Source organism: Cricetulus griseus, chromosome 3 (assembly GCF_003668045.3).
Source record: "Cricetulus griseus strain 17A/GY chromosome 3, alternate assembly CriGri-PICRH-1.0, whole genome shotgun sequence".
Lineage (NCBI taxonomy): Eukaryota > Metazoa > Chordata > Mammalia > Rodentia > Cricetidae > Cricetulus > Cricetulus griseus.
Genome location: NC_048596.1, coordinates 281,880,473 through 281,893,983, shown reverse-complemented (window position 1 = coordinate 281,893,983; position 13,511 = coordinate 281,880,473). Strand labels below are relative to the sequence as shown.

The 13,511-nt window shown below is 43.3% G+C and overlaps 1 protein-coding gene and 1 pseudogene across 12 annotated transcripts in view; both read left to right on the top strand.

Moving 5' to 3' along the window:
- Positions 1-13,511, top strand: part of Cdc14b (cell division cycle 14B) — a 96,047-nt gene that overhangs the window by 4,787 nt on the left and 77,749 nt on the right. The window lies entirely within an intron of this gene.
- LOC100760343 lies at positions 11,062-12,655 on the top strand (annotated as a pseudogene).

Sequence of the window (13,511 nt, the reverse complement as noted above, 5' to 3'; positions counted from 1 at the left end):
GTTGGCTTCAAATTTACAAAGATTCACCTGCCTCTCTGCCTTCCGAGTGCTGGGATTAAAGGTGTGCGCCACCAACGCCCAGCCTATAGACATTTTTTTTAAGTACTGCAACACAGCTGCAAAATCGATCATTTTTAGGCTCTTAATAGTTGATGCAGACCTTTGATGTATTTCACTATTTTATCTAAGTTTCTAATTATTGAAGAAAATTAGTAATAGTTGCAATTGGTTGAAAGACTCCATAATGTGTTTTGTTTATTTTTAGAAACAAGAGTTTTGTTCATGTAACTCAGTAGAGCCTCAGAGTTTATATAGCCAAGGTTGACTTGTAACTTCTGATCCTCCTGCCTTCACCTCCCTAGTGCTGTAATTACCAGCCTGGTTTATCCTGGGGGTGGAGCCTAGGGCCTCTGCATTCTGGGCAAGCACTCTAATGACTGAGCTGCATTGACAGCCCCTGTTTTAAGTTTCTTTTTCTTTTCTTTTTAATTAACTAGTTAGTTAATTTATTGTGTAATGGGGGATGTCTTGTATGCTGTGAATATATGTGTGTCTTATTGGTTGATGAATAAAGCCATTTCAGCCAATGGACAGGAAGGATGTAGCCAGGCAGGAAGTATAGGTGGGCTACCAGATGAGGCAAATTATAGGAAGAGTCATGAGAGAGCTACAATGTAGCTGCCAAAAGAGTAGCATGCCAGATCATTATGGGTAAGCCACAGCCTCTTGGCAATACATAGTTTAATAGAAATTGGTTAATAAATAAGAGAGAGCTAGCCAATATGAAGCTTTAGCCATTGGCCAAACAGTTTATAATTAATATAAGCCTCCATGTGTTTATTTAGGACTAAATGGCTGTGGGGTTGGACAGAAACCTTCTGTCCACAATTGTGTGTTTTGCCTGTGTAAGGGTGTCAGGTCCTCTGGAACTGAAGTTACAGACAGTTCTGAGCAGCCATGCGGATGCTGGGAATTGAACCCACGTCCTCTGGAAGAACAGTCAGTGCTCTTAACCCCTGAGCCATCACTCTAGCCCCTGTTTTAAGTTTTTTTATTCTCCTTTTAAGTTTCCCAATGTCTGCCATTGGACTATCTATATCATAATAGATTTTAATGGAGGAACTCTGGTTGAGGTTGGTCTAGTCATCACTTCCAAGCACTGGTCAGCAAATGAAATCAACAGAAGCAGCACTTGCCCCCTCCCCTTCCTCTTTAGGATCTTTAAAATTCACAGGAGATGCCATTATGCTAGGGAGATTTATTCATTAATTCAAGGAGTATTTATTGAATGCTTACTATGTAAAATCCTCATGCATATTCATTGTTTGCCCTGATGGAAGTGTATTTTTCTGGTTAGAAGTGGAAATACTGTGACACAGAACACTGAGCCAGAGGGCAAAATAAATCCATTTTCATGGCTCCTGTTGTAGTCGAGGTGGCTGAGTTTCAAGAACGGAAGCTCTGTGAACTGTTCATTTGTCTTTCCACCTTCGATGTGTTTCTGCACTTTTGCATTTGTCTTGTTTTCTCTGCTTCCTAGCTCTTCTGCTTCTTTGCTTCTGATTGGTCACATTACTTGTCTTTAAATCTAGCTCAGGCATTCACACACACACACTCACACACACACACACACACACACACACACACACACACACACACAGGTAAAAAGTTAAGCCTCACATGTTACTCCATTTATGTGGTAACACTATAAACTGACTCCTATAGGTGAGGGGGACTGTCTCAGGACCAGTCCTAAAATCAGGGAGTCACCTGTCAGTGATCATTGTTGGTGTTCTTGTTGATAAATGGTGTTGGAGCTAGCTGGGCCAAAGTCACACTGTGGATTCTTGGGATGTAGATAGAAGGCAGTGGTGCATACAGGTAACAATTCTTGAAAAAATTGGGATTGTCTGTGAGTTATAGGAAAGGTGCTCTGTGTGTTGTTTTTAACATTTTAAATTATGTTTGGGAGTAGGTGGACATACAGCAGTGAGAGGACAACTTGCAGGAGTTGGTTCTTTCCTTCCTCGGTATGAGTCCTAGGGATTGAACTCAGGCTGTCAGGCTTGTGCAGCAAGCACTGTTTACTCATGTGTCCTTCCCAGCCATAAGTGTTTTCAAGTGGTCATCTAGAGATAATACAACCCTCTGCTCTACCCCTGCGGATGCCAACCAAATGCCAGAGATTGGTGATTGGCCCAGTGGGTGGTTTGTGTCTGATAAAGCCATGGCTGCCTGATTTTTCCTTTTTCCAATAAAGCTGCTTCATAGTGGTACAAAAATTATTTGTCATGTTGAACATTAGCTCATCCTGTGCCACTTAGGCAAGTAGGCATTGTCATGATGGACTCTCAGTGACCATTACCTGCAAGGTTAAATTCAACTAGTGAACTTTGACCAATGAACAAAACAGGTCCTCCCCTGTGCATGCTGTTTCCCAAACTGACCACCAACTTTTCAGATACGGCATTCTTTCATCAGTGCCTCAGGTTTCAAAAATAAAGACACATCACGAGGACATCTCTGTTCTGTATTTGTGTGTGTGTGTGTCTGTGTGTGTGTGTCTGTGTGTGTGTGTGTGTGTGTGTGTGTGTGTGTGTGTGTGTGTGTGTGTGTTAATTGAGAAGACAGAACTTGGAGGGTGAAGGTGAGAGATAGAGGATGGCAAGTGTGTGCTGTGTTTGAAATCCGTCGGGCAGTTTTTGAAGAGTGAGAACGAGTCCTTTGAGGCCAAGCTTTTGAAAGGCTTTAGGATTCAGGAGAAACCTTACTTGGTCCCTGCTACCACTCACTGGGACTGAGTGCAGGTTCATTTTGTTCACAGCCTTCTGGAGCCTCAATTCTCTGGTGTGTCTGAAGATGAAGTGAAAGGGATGCCTGGGAACATCACGGCCTGTTGCCCATATGCCGAGGATCCAGGCTGCACCACGCTCCAGGGTTTCCCGGGTGACAGTGGTGGGGTGTCAGGGGAAGAAGGTCATTATGCTTCAAGACTCCTCCCAAGCTGAGAAGCACACTATCCGTGAATCAGCTCGGAGGTAGTGCTGTTGTGCTGGCAGTTCCCAGCTGCTGCACGGCTGGCACAGGATGCATCAGAAGCCAGTGACAGGCCAGCCTTCAGAGACACTGAGGAGTGTACTTTAAAGACTTCAGAGAGCAGCACTACACCAGAGCTCTGATTTCACGTCTGAGCTGTTATCCTGCAGAGCTTATAGCTTGCTAAGTTTACATGTGTCTTCATGTGGGAGCCACAGGTAGAAGGTTTTAGAAAGTAAAACACACTGAGCCAGCAACCAACCATTTTCAGTATGGTTAATTGCAAGCATGATAGTGTCCTATCACATGTGTATGCTTGGTATTCCACAGATGGCCACTCAAGGGTTTTATCTGGGATTGCCTGTTTACTGGGGTGCCTGGTCTTTTGTTTTGTAAAGCGAATTGCCTTTCAGAGGCCCTTCCATTACCTTATGGGTAGCAGAGACACATTATTTGGAAGGATCAAAAGCCAGAAATAGATTTTTTAAAAAATTAGCATGAATTAAATTTTTTTCTTCACATTTACCTGTTTGTATGTGCACATGCCCCCAACATGTCTGAGGTTAGAGGGCAGCTTGTGTGAGCCTGTTCTCTCCTACTTAGTAGAATCTATTATATGGGTTCTAAGGACTGAACTTAGATCACAGGCACCTTTCTCTGCTAAGCCATCTTCCCAGATCCCAAATTAATGTACTTACTTTATTTATTTGAGATATATATAGCCCTGGTTGGCCTGGAGCGTGCTATATGGACCAGGCTGATCTCAAACTCACTTGTTTCTGCCTCCCAAGTGCTGGAATTAAAGATGTGCCGAATTATGCCTAACTAAAATTTTAAAATCAATGTTTTTAAATTAATTATAGTAATAGCATTTTATTTTCCTTCATTCGATAGCTACAGAGTATTTTTCACCCAAGTCATCCTCTAAAATCTTTTTCTATTGGAATGATCTTTTTTTTATTTTGGGAGCAAAGAACTGGACACAGATTGAGCATTTCAAAGCCATTTGTCACCTAGAAGGAACCTTTACCAGTTGCATAAGCGACTGGTTGTTGAGGCAGAAGGTGAGGAAACTGTACTAGACAGAAAATTGGAGTCTATGGAAGCTAACCAGTCATCCAACATGGCTTTTTAACCTTTTTTTTTTTTTTTTTTTATTTGATTTTTCTGAGACAGGGTTTCTCTGTGTAGCTTTGTAGACCAGGCTGGCCTCAAACTCAGAGATGGCCTGCTTCTGCTGGGATTAAAGGCATACTCCACCACTGCCTTGCAACCTCCTTATTTTTTAAGCTTCCCAAAGTTAGTCATTTAGCTTTTAGGGTTTATTGTTGTTTGCTTGCTTGTTTTTGTTTTGTTTTGTTTTTTGAGAAGGGTTCTGTGTGTAACAACTTTGGCTGCTTTGGACCTCTCTCTATAGACCAGGCTGGTCTCAAGTGTTGGGATTAAAGGCGTGGACCATCCGGGCTAGAGAGATGGGGTTAAAAGCACTGACTTCTCTTCCAGAGTACCTGAGTTCAGTTTCCAGTACCAACAATGGCAGGTGTCTGTAATTCCAGTTCTAGGGGACCTGACACCATGGCAAAAAAAAAAAAAAAAAAAAAAAAAAAACACACACATGAAATAAATAAATAAATAAATAAATAGGAAGAAAAAAAAAAAGAAAAAGAAAAAGGCACCACAGGTGCCCCAGCTCTAGGTTTTGGTTTTTTTTTTTAAATTATTTTTTTATGTGTAAGAGAATTTTGTCTGAATGTGTGTCCATGGACCACATGTGTGTGCTTGGTGCCTGCAGAGGCCAGAAGTGGATGTCAGATCCCCTGGACCTGGATTTGTGGTTGCTGGGAATGGAACATGGGTCCTCTGCTAGAGCAATAAGTGCTCTCCAACCACCCCCACCCCCAGTTTCTGCTGTTTTTTGTTTGTTTTTTTTAGGTGTTCTGGCTTCCAGTATTATGCAGAGATTATTGCAGAAAACATTTTCAGAATAAAATTGATCACAAAAACAAGGCAGGAAAGATGGCTCAGCAGCTAAGATTGTATACTGTTCCTACAGACTTGGTTCTTAGCACTTGTGTCAAGCAGCTTACAGACTCTTATAACACCCCTCTAGGGGATTCAATTCCCCTCTTGGCATCCTTAAAAGCTGATTTTTAATTTTCCCAAAGTTGAAAACAATATGTTCTAGGATCGAATTCTGTCAGCTTTGGTGGCAAGCCTTTACAAGTTAAGCCATCTCACTGGCCCTCAGAGTTCAAGTCTATTGAAGTGTGATGTATACATCTCATCCAGACCCTGTTTTGATGGCAGTTGTCCCCCCTTTCTCTCTCTCTCTCTCTCTCTCTCTCTCTCTCTCTCTCTCTCTCTCTCTCTCTCTTTTTCTATAGCTTTTCATGGATACTGCACTAATAAAGTATTCAGATCCTTGCCTACTTTGTGGTTCTTTCTAGTACTTTTAAACAGTAAAATCTCACCTATGAGTTCTGATTCTTTTTTTTGTTCGTTTTTGTTTTTCGAGCAGGGTTTCCCTGTGTATCTTTGGAGCCTATCCTGGCACTCGCTCTGGAGACCAGGCTGGCCTCGAACTCACAGATCCACCTGCCTCTGGCACCCGAGTTCTGGAATTAAAGGCGTGCGCCACCAACGCCCGGTCTGAGTTGTGATACTTGGTTGTGTCTGTTTCTGCTTGTCTGTCCTTGGTTTAGTTTGAGGTAAGATACAGTTCTGACTATAGATACCTTTACAACTGAATCTGAAACTGATCGTTGTATGAGAAGAGTTGACTTCTGTGTGTGATAATACCAGATGTGATTTCCAGGTGTTTTATTGATTTTTGAATGCTAAGTGGTGAATATTTTTGGTAGTACTAAAGTTTTTCTTTTGAAATTGAAATACCTTTGGATGTGCTTTCTGAAAGAATATTTATAATTAACTCTTACAACAGCTATTCTTTTTGGTTTGCTTGTTTTGAGAAAGGGTCTTTAATCTTTTCTATTTTCTAGGTATTTCTATGCCTTCTGGATAGGTTTTTTTCATGAAGTAGGGAAATTCTATGAAGTGCTAACTTCAGTTTGGGGCTCAGGGAAGGGCTTTTGTGTTCTGTTTTGGGTTCAGATAGGGAATCAAGCTGGGTGCTAGGGATCAGTCCCAGGGCCTCAATGTATGATTGCTAAGTGCTTCCCACAGAGCAGCAGAGCTACAGCACCAGTCACTGTTTTATTTTTAAAAAATTTAAAGTATTTATTTTGATTTTTGAGTTGCTCAAATAAGGGAGTGAGTGATCCCTTATAACAACATATATTTCAATTATTCACTTGTTCTTTTTTATGTGTGTGAGTGTTTTGCCTGCATGTAAGTGGACTGTATGTGTGGGATACCCAAGAAGTCAAGAAAAAGCCACCATATCCCCTCAACTGGAGTTAGAGATGGTTGTGAGCTGCCTTGTGCTAGGAATTGAACACATGTTCTCTACAAGAGCAGTAAGTGAAGCCAGGCGGTGGTACACGCCTTCAATCCCAGCACTCGGGAGGCAGAGGCAGGTGGATCTCTGTGAGTTCAAGACCAGCCTGGTCTACAAGAGCTAGTTCTGGGGCAGCCTCCAAAGCCACAGAGAAATCCTGTTTCTAAAAACCAAGGAAAAAAAAAAAAAAAAAAAAGAAAAGAAAAAAGCAGTAACTGAACTTAATCACTGAGCCATCTCTCTAGCCCTGTACAGTTCTTAGTATCAGTTTATGTTCCAGAGGAGCGGAGGATGCCTTGTTCACCAGTCAGGTTTTGTCCATTTGTCTGGAAAGCACAGGAAGCTGGGCTGGAATTAATTCTAGACCCCCAGCTTTCACTGGCTCCATTTCCCAGGTAGTTCGCTTTCATCCTATTAAAATTCTGTCGGCAGCCTACTTTTCACAAAAGCAAAACATCTTGTTCCTGATGTCACTGGAATTTGTTGTTCCTTCAGGTTCTCATTTGAAAGTGAAATTGTTCTCAGCTCTGCTGTGCAGTTTATGACATTGATCTTTTTATACCCAATCCATAATGCTTTAATATCATTTATAGGAATTTCAAATTCTGCAAGGCTCTCTATTTTAGGACCATCTCCGCTGAATCATTCTCTGTGTTTTGCTCATCTGTATGGATTATTCTATGGAGTTAATTAAAATATCCATTTAATGAGGATTTATTGCACAATTGCTATGAGGAAGGAATTGGACCAAGTGTTACTGAGGGAGGGGGGCAGAAGACTGGAAGATTTGCAATAGCATGTCCCTTATCTCTGAGTAGGAGAGCAGAGAGCAGTAGATTCTTAGTCATCTCAGAAAAGACCATTAACAAGGACTTCACCATGTGGCTTTGTTCTTTAAAGTATCAGTTTGAGACAGTTTTATGTTGGAAGTGTCACTCGACCATTCCTGTTTGGTGTCTGGTGAAAATGACCTATTTTACGGTGTGTCTTCATGTGTTTCTGTGTGTGTGTGTGTGTGTGTGTGTGTGTGTGTGTGTGTGTGTGTGTGTTATACTTTAAATAAGTCATTCCTTTTTGTGGAGGGAGGCTTTCAAGACAGCGTTTCTCTGTGGCTTTGGAGGCTATCCTGGAACTAGCTCTTGTAGACCAGGTTGTTCTTGATCCGCCAGCCTCTGCCTCCCAAGTGCTGGGATTAAAGGAATGCGCCACCATCCCCCAGCTAAAAGTCATTCTTTTATGCTTTACTCTTGTTCTTGTTAGATGCAAGCTAGAGTTATCTGAAAGTGAATCTTAATTGAGGAATTGCTTTCATCAGATTGGCTTATGGGCTTGCTTGACTATGGGGCATTTTCTTGGTTAATGATAGATGTGGAAGAACTGTCCTTTATCTCGGAACACTGAGAGCAATAGGGTCGTCCTAGTCGTCTTGGTGAAGACAGACAGGTAACCAGGACTCAGTTATGTGGCTTCAGGTTTTATAGTGGGAAATTACCAATACGGAGCCAGGCGTGGCTACAGGTTCCTCTGCAAGGTTTTGCCTTCAGATTTTGCCTAGAGTTGCCTCAGTGATAGACTTGTCATCTGGAGATGGAAGATGGAATCTGCCTCCTCAAGTTGCTTTTGGTTTCTTAAGTAGGAGCCACTAAATACTAAGTTGCTAAGTATTTCAGTAGCTGAGCAGAACACCCTGACTTCCACATTCTTTTTTAAAATTTATTTTTATTGTATGTGCATTAGTGTTTTGCCTGCATGTGTATATGTGTGAGGGTGTCATATCTTGGGAGTTTCATAAAGTGAGCTGCCCTGTGGATGATGGGGATTGAACCTCGGAGAGCAGTCAGTGCCCTTAACTGCTAAGCCGTCTTTACAGCCCCCTCTTTTAGGGTGCCAAGGGGGAATTGCTCTGACAAGCATGTGTGATGGAATTAAAATTATGTTCTTAACTTTATGGAAGATGTTCTCAAACTGCATTTGGAATTTGTTGTTGAAATAGTGTCTTAAGTGGTTTGTTGGAAGTACCTCATACATGAAACTGAAGCATCTTAACATGCGTTTCTTCTTTTGATACTGAAATATCAGCAAGGCTTGGTATACAAAGCTAGGAACGCAGCTGAGTGTGGATTTTTTTAACTCCACTGTTAATGTGTTCTCATTTTAAATCATTGAAACTGAAAGAATCTAAAGCACAAATTCAATCAAGACCCATCCGAATGCATTTTCCTGTTTCATCTTTGCAGTGACTGCAGGGAGAACTGGCAGCTGCAGAGACTCAGCAAGGGCGCTGGGAAAGACTAGGTGTGGTTTGGTGTAAGGGGAGAGGGCACTAGGCACTGGATGCCTTGGGGTGATGGAATACCTGGAAGTTTGAGCTGGTGTTTTCAGACTGACTTTTCCTTTCCTTTCCTTTCTTCTTAATTAAATTTTTTTTTGAGACAGGGTCTCACTATGTAACCCAGGCTGTCCTGGAACTTGCTTTATAGACCAGGCTAGCCTCAAATTGAAAGAAATTTGCCTGCCTCTGGCTCCTGAGTGCTGGGATTAAGGGCATGTGCCAGCATCCCCCAGCTAAACATTTTTTTTTTTAACCATTATTAAGTGTGTGAGTGTATGTGCCAACACCTGCCCTGAGCGAGGGCCTTGGGGTCAAACTCAGGCTGTCAGACTTGGCAGCTGGCTCTACAGATTTTCTTATTTTCCCTCTAGAGCTAGCCAGGAACTGATTTTATTTATTATTTACTCATTTAATTTTTGAAAAAGGTTCCATGTGCCCAGGCTAGCTTCAAATTTAATATAGTCAAGGATGACCTTGAATTTCTGATCCTTTTTCCTCCACCAGAATGCTGGGATTAAAGATGTATTTCCCCAGGAATTCTTCCTTAATCAGAAAATTTTGATAATTTCAAAATGAAGGTGTGAGATATTTTGAAAAGAAGCACACCCATGGATTCTTCTTCATCCTTTTGAGAAAGGGCATCACTTATATAGCCCAGACTGGCTCAAAATCATAATCCTCCTGCCTCAGCCTTTCTAGTGCAGGTGCTTCTTCTGTAAAATGTTAATTGAAGCTTTGAGTTAGGAACTCCATTTTTAAAAGCTACATGGATACTGAGAGGGTAACTAGATGGTATTTACTTAGCAGCATACTTTAGTCCACAAATTTGAATACCCAGCACCCATCTAACAGGAATGCTGTTTTTTGTTTGTTTGCTTTCAAGTTGGTTGACTTTGTGCCGGGGCTGTCCTTAATTTTGTATATCAGTCTAATTTTAGTTTATGAGCTAGTGAAATAAGCATGAAATATGAGATTTATGCTGTGAGTAACTTTTAGTAAGACCACTTTTTTTTTTGTAACATAAAACCTTAGGCAGTGTTGCTTTGTAGCAATTACATGGTCTTTGAAGCAGTTACTGAAAATAAACAGGCATGTGTAGAACTGCAACCAGCAAGCACCATTGTCTAGTAAGTTGCTGCTGTTGTAGAGACCTGGAGTCCAGCTTGGGGTCTAGCCTGCAGTTACCAGAGTGTTCAGGGGTCTTCTGTATTTGCACTCCAGTAACTCAGTCATTGCCTGAGGGTACTGGTGACAGTTTTGGGGAGTTGTCATGGTGGGCCAAACAGTCTCCTAGGTAGAGAAAGCCTTATAAGGAATGTTGGCAGTTGAATTGTGCTAGATTGGGGAGGGGGTTAGGTTTTCCCTTTTTAGACAAGGCCTCATGTAGCTCAGGCTAGCCCTGAACTCACTGTGTAACTCAATGAGTAGCTGAGGTTGGCCTTGATTGTTTTCTACTCACTGTGTGACTAAGGCAGGCCTAGAACTCACAGATCCCAACTGCCTCTGCCTCCCAAGTGCTGGGATTAAAGGCCTGTTAACCACCCATAGCCTTTTCTGTTCCTTTTTTTAATTTTTGGTAGTACTAAGAATTGACTCAAGTTCATATATATGTTAAGCTTGCACTCTACTGCTGAGCCTAAATGCTAGTCCCTGGGTGAGATTCTTAAAGTACTACGATTAGTTAGGTAGTTAGGTTTTCCCTCCCTGTTTTTTTATTATGATGCTTTAACTTTTTATTGCACCCTTTGCCCCCAGGGAATGTTATATTGTCACTGTGTTGTGTCTTGCTAGTTGGCATTTTGGACCAATGGGAGAATAATACCAAGTTGGATGTTGACAGTGTAAACCTAACAAGGCTCTTTTTCAAGAATTCATGTGTGCTGGTTTGCCCCCCCACCCCCCATCAACTGGACACACTTCTGAGAAGAGGGAACCCCAGCTGAGAAAAATGTCTCTATTAGATTGGCATGCAGGCAGGTTGATGTGGGTGGGCACAGGCCACAGTAGGTGGTGTCACCCTGCTCAGGTGATCCTGGTAGGTATAAGAGGTAGCTGAGCCGGGCATTGGTGGTGCACACCTTTAATCCCAGAACTCGGGAGCCAGAGGCAGGTGGATCTCTGTGAGTTCGAGGCCAGCCTGGTCTCTAGAGCGAGTGCCTGAATAGGCTCCAAAGCTACACAAAGAAACCACCCTGTCTCAAAAAAAAAAAAAAAAAAAAAAAAAAAGGTAGCTGAAAGTGAGCCTGGAGAGTAGGCATCATTCTTCCATGGTCTCTGTCTAATTCCTGCCTAGACAAAAACTCTGATAGTCTGCATACAAGCTGAAACAAACTCTTTCCTCTCCAAGCTGCTTGGCATGGTGTTTGTCACAGCAACAGAGAGCAAAAGTAGAACAGAGTTGGTCCCACAGTAGACTGTTGCTGTGATACACCTAGCTATGATTTGGGAAGGAAGGTCACGGAAGTGTCTGGAACTTTAGGCTAGAAGACCCTTGAATGCTTGGAACTTAGCCAACTGTTGTGTAGGAGCCTGGGAGGTGGTGTTGAGAGGTACAAAGGATGAGCCTGTGTTTTGAAATTCTGAAAGACGTAGAGATGATGAAGAGTGTCTGTGGACAGGTGCATAGAGAGCTCCAATATGGCGGCCCCCGTGGATCTGGAGTTGAAGAAGGCCTTCACAGAGCTTCAGGCCAAAGTTATTGATACTCAACAGAAGGTGAAGCTTGCAGACATACAGATTGAACAGCTAAACAGAATGAAAAAGCATGTACACCTTACAGACACAGAGATCACTTCGCTGGTAGATGAGACTAACATGTATGAAGGTGTAGGAAGAATGTTTATTCTACAATCCAAGGAAGCAATTCACAACCAGCTGTTAAAGAGCTGGCGCAGAAAAAGTCCTTCCTGGAGCGGAGTGTTCAGGAAGCTGAGGACAACATCCGAGAGATGCTGAGGACACGGAGGGCGCGGTGGAGCTGCTGGCAGAGATATCCCCTCCTGACCCCCTCAATCCTGTCAGGCAGGCAGGGGCTGTGCTTGGTGCTGGCCTCCCTCTGCCCCTGGGCCCCACAGTCTCTCCAACACCTTGAGCCCCCTTCAGGCCCCACCTGAATGTCTGCCACTCCTGCCCAGCACACTGCTCTCTCCAGGGGCAAGCCAGGAGCTGTCAACAGAGGGAAGGCTGGAGGGCAGGTGGAGAAGGCTGCCCAAGCGCATTACTAAGCATGTGGGTTAGACCAATAAAAGGCTGCGTCTTGCACACACACAAAAAGTGTCTAGCTTAGGAGCTTGTCCTGGAACTCTCTCTGTAGAGCAGGCTGGCCTTGAACTCACAGAGATCTGCCTGTCTGGCGTGTGCCATCACTCCCCGGCTGTTTATGTGATAATTTGAATTAAGAATCTGTGGGTGTTGTGTGACAAGACTTCTCCTAGAGATATGCAAACACAAGTGTCTTCTCACCCCAGATAGGGAACTCATGACAGGCTGAAAGTGTGGAGTCTTTGATTCAATTTGGTGAACCAACGAGGTTTTTTTTGTTTGTGTTTTGAGACAGGGTTTTTTGTGTAGCTTTGGAGCCTGTTCTGTAACTCCCTTTGTAGACCAGGCTAGCTCAGAACACACAGAGATCCCCCTGCCTCTGCCTCCCAAGTGCCAGGATTAAAGGTGTGAGCCACCACCTCCTGGCTGAACCAATGAGTTTTATTGGGGTTACTTACAAGAATATTGGTGTAAGTATTGCAGCTCCGAGGTGAAAGGTTTTCGGGCAGTTAGGATCCAAGGAATATCATAAAGCCACACCACATAACAAACCTCACACAAGAGATTTATTGGGGAAACTCAAGAGGATGGCTGCCTCTGCACGCGGAGGTGGGGAGGGGTGGCAGGGCAGCTGGGAACTGAGTGGATCCTGTTGGTGGGGGGGGGCATCGAAGTACCTAAGCAGAAATGACCCAAAGATGGTTGTATCACTTAAAGCCCCCACCCTATCGTGGGTTCACATAAGCTTGGACTGCTAGCAGCTCAGCAGGTTGGAGAGAGTCCTTTCCAGGTGCCTCAGTTGGTCTAAATCCCTTTCAGGCAGCCAAGGCTAGTTTCTTCTTTTCCTGGGCAGCTTACCTGGTTTCAGTCTTCTTTTGCAGCTTCGATTGTCTTTGAGAGGCTCTCTCAGCTTTTGTTTACTCTGGCAGAGAGGAGCCTAGTGTATCTTGTCAGTTTCAGGGACTTCCTGAAGTTATTTTGAGTTGCTTTCCTGTGTTTGGTGTTTTTGGTTTTTTGAGACAGGATCTGGAACTCCCTCTGTAGACCTTGCTGGCCTCTTAACTCCAAGAAACGCCTGACTCTGTCTCTGGAGGGCTGGGAGTAAAGGCATGTGTGTCCAGCTTTTACCTTCCTGTTTTTAAAAGCTTCTGTGTAGGATGGAATGCTTCAATCTGAGAGGATATGTTACACAACATTGAGTTGAGGGGAAGGAGGGAGGGGGGGGAAAGTCTTGAGTTCTAGTCCATTGGGGCTGAAGAATCAGCGGAGATTAACAGGAGACCACAGTCAGTGAAGTGAAACCTTTGATTTACTGGGACAATCAATGCTGGCTAGCTGGGGCTGAAGGATCAGCAGTCATTAATGAGACTAGCATCTCTGAGGTGAAGTCTTCTGTGAAGTGTGTAAGGAGTCTAGGTAATAAGG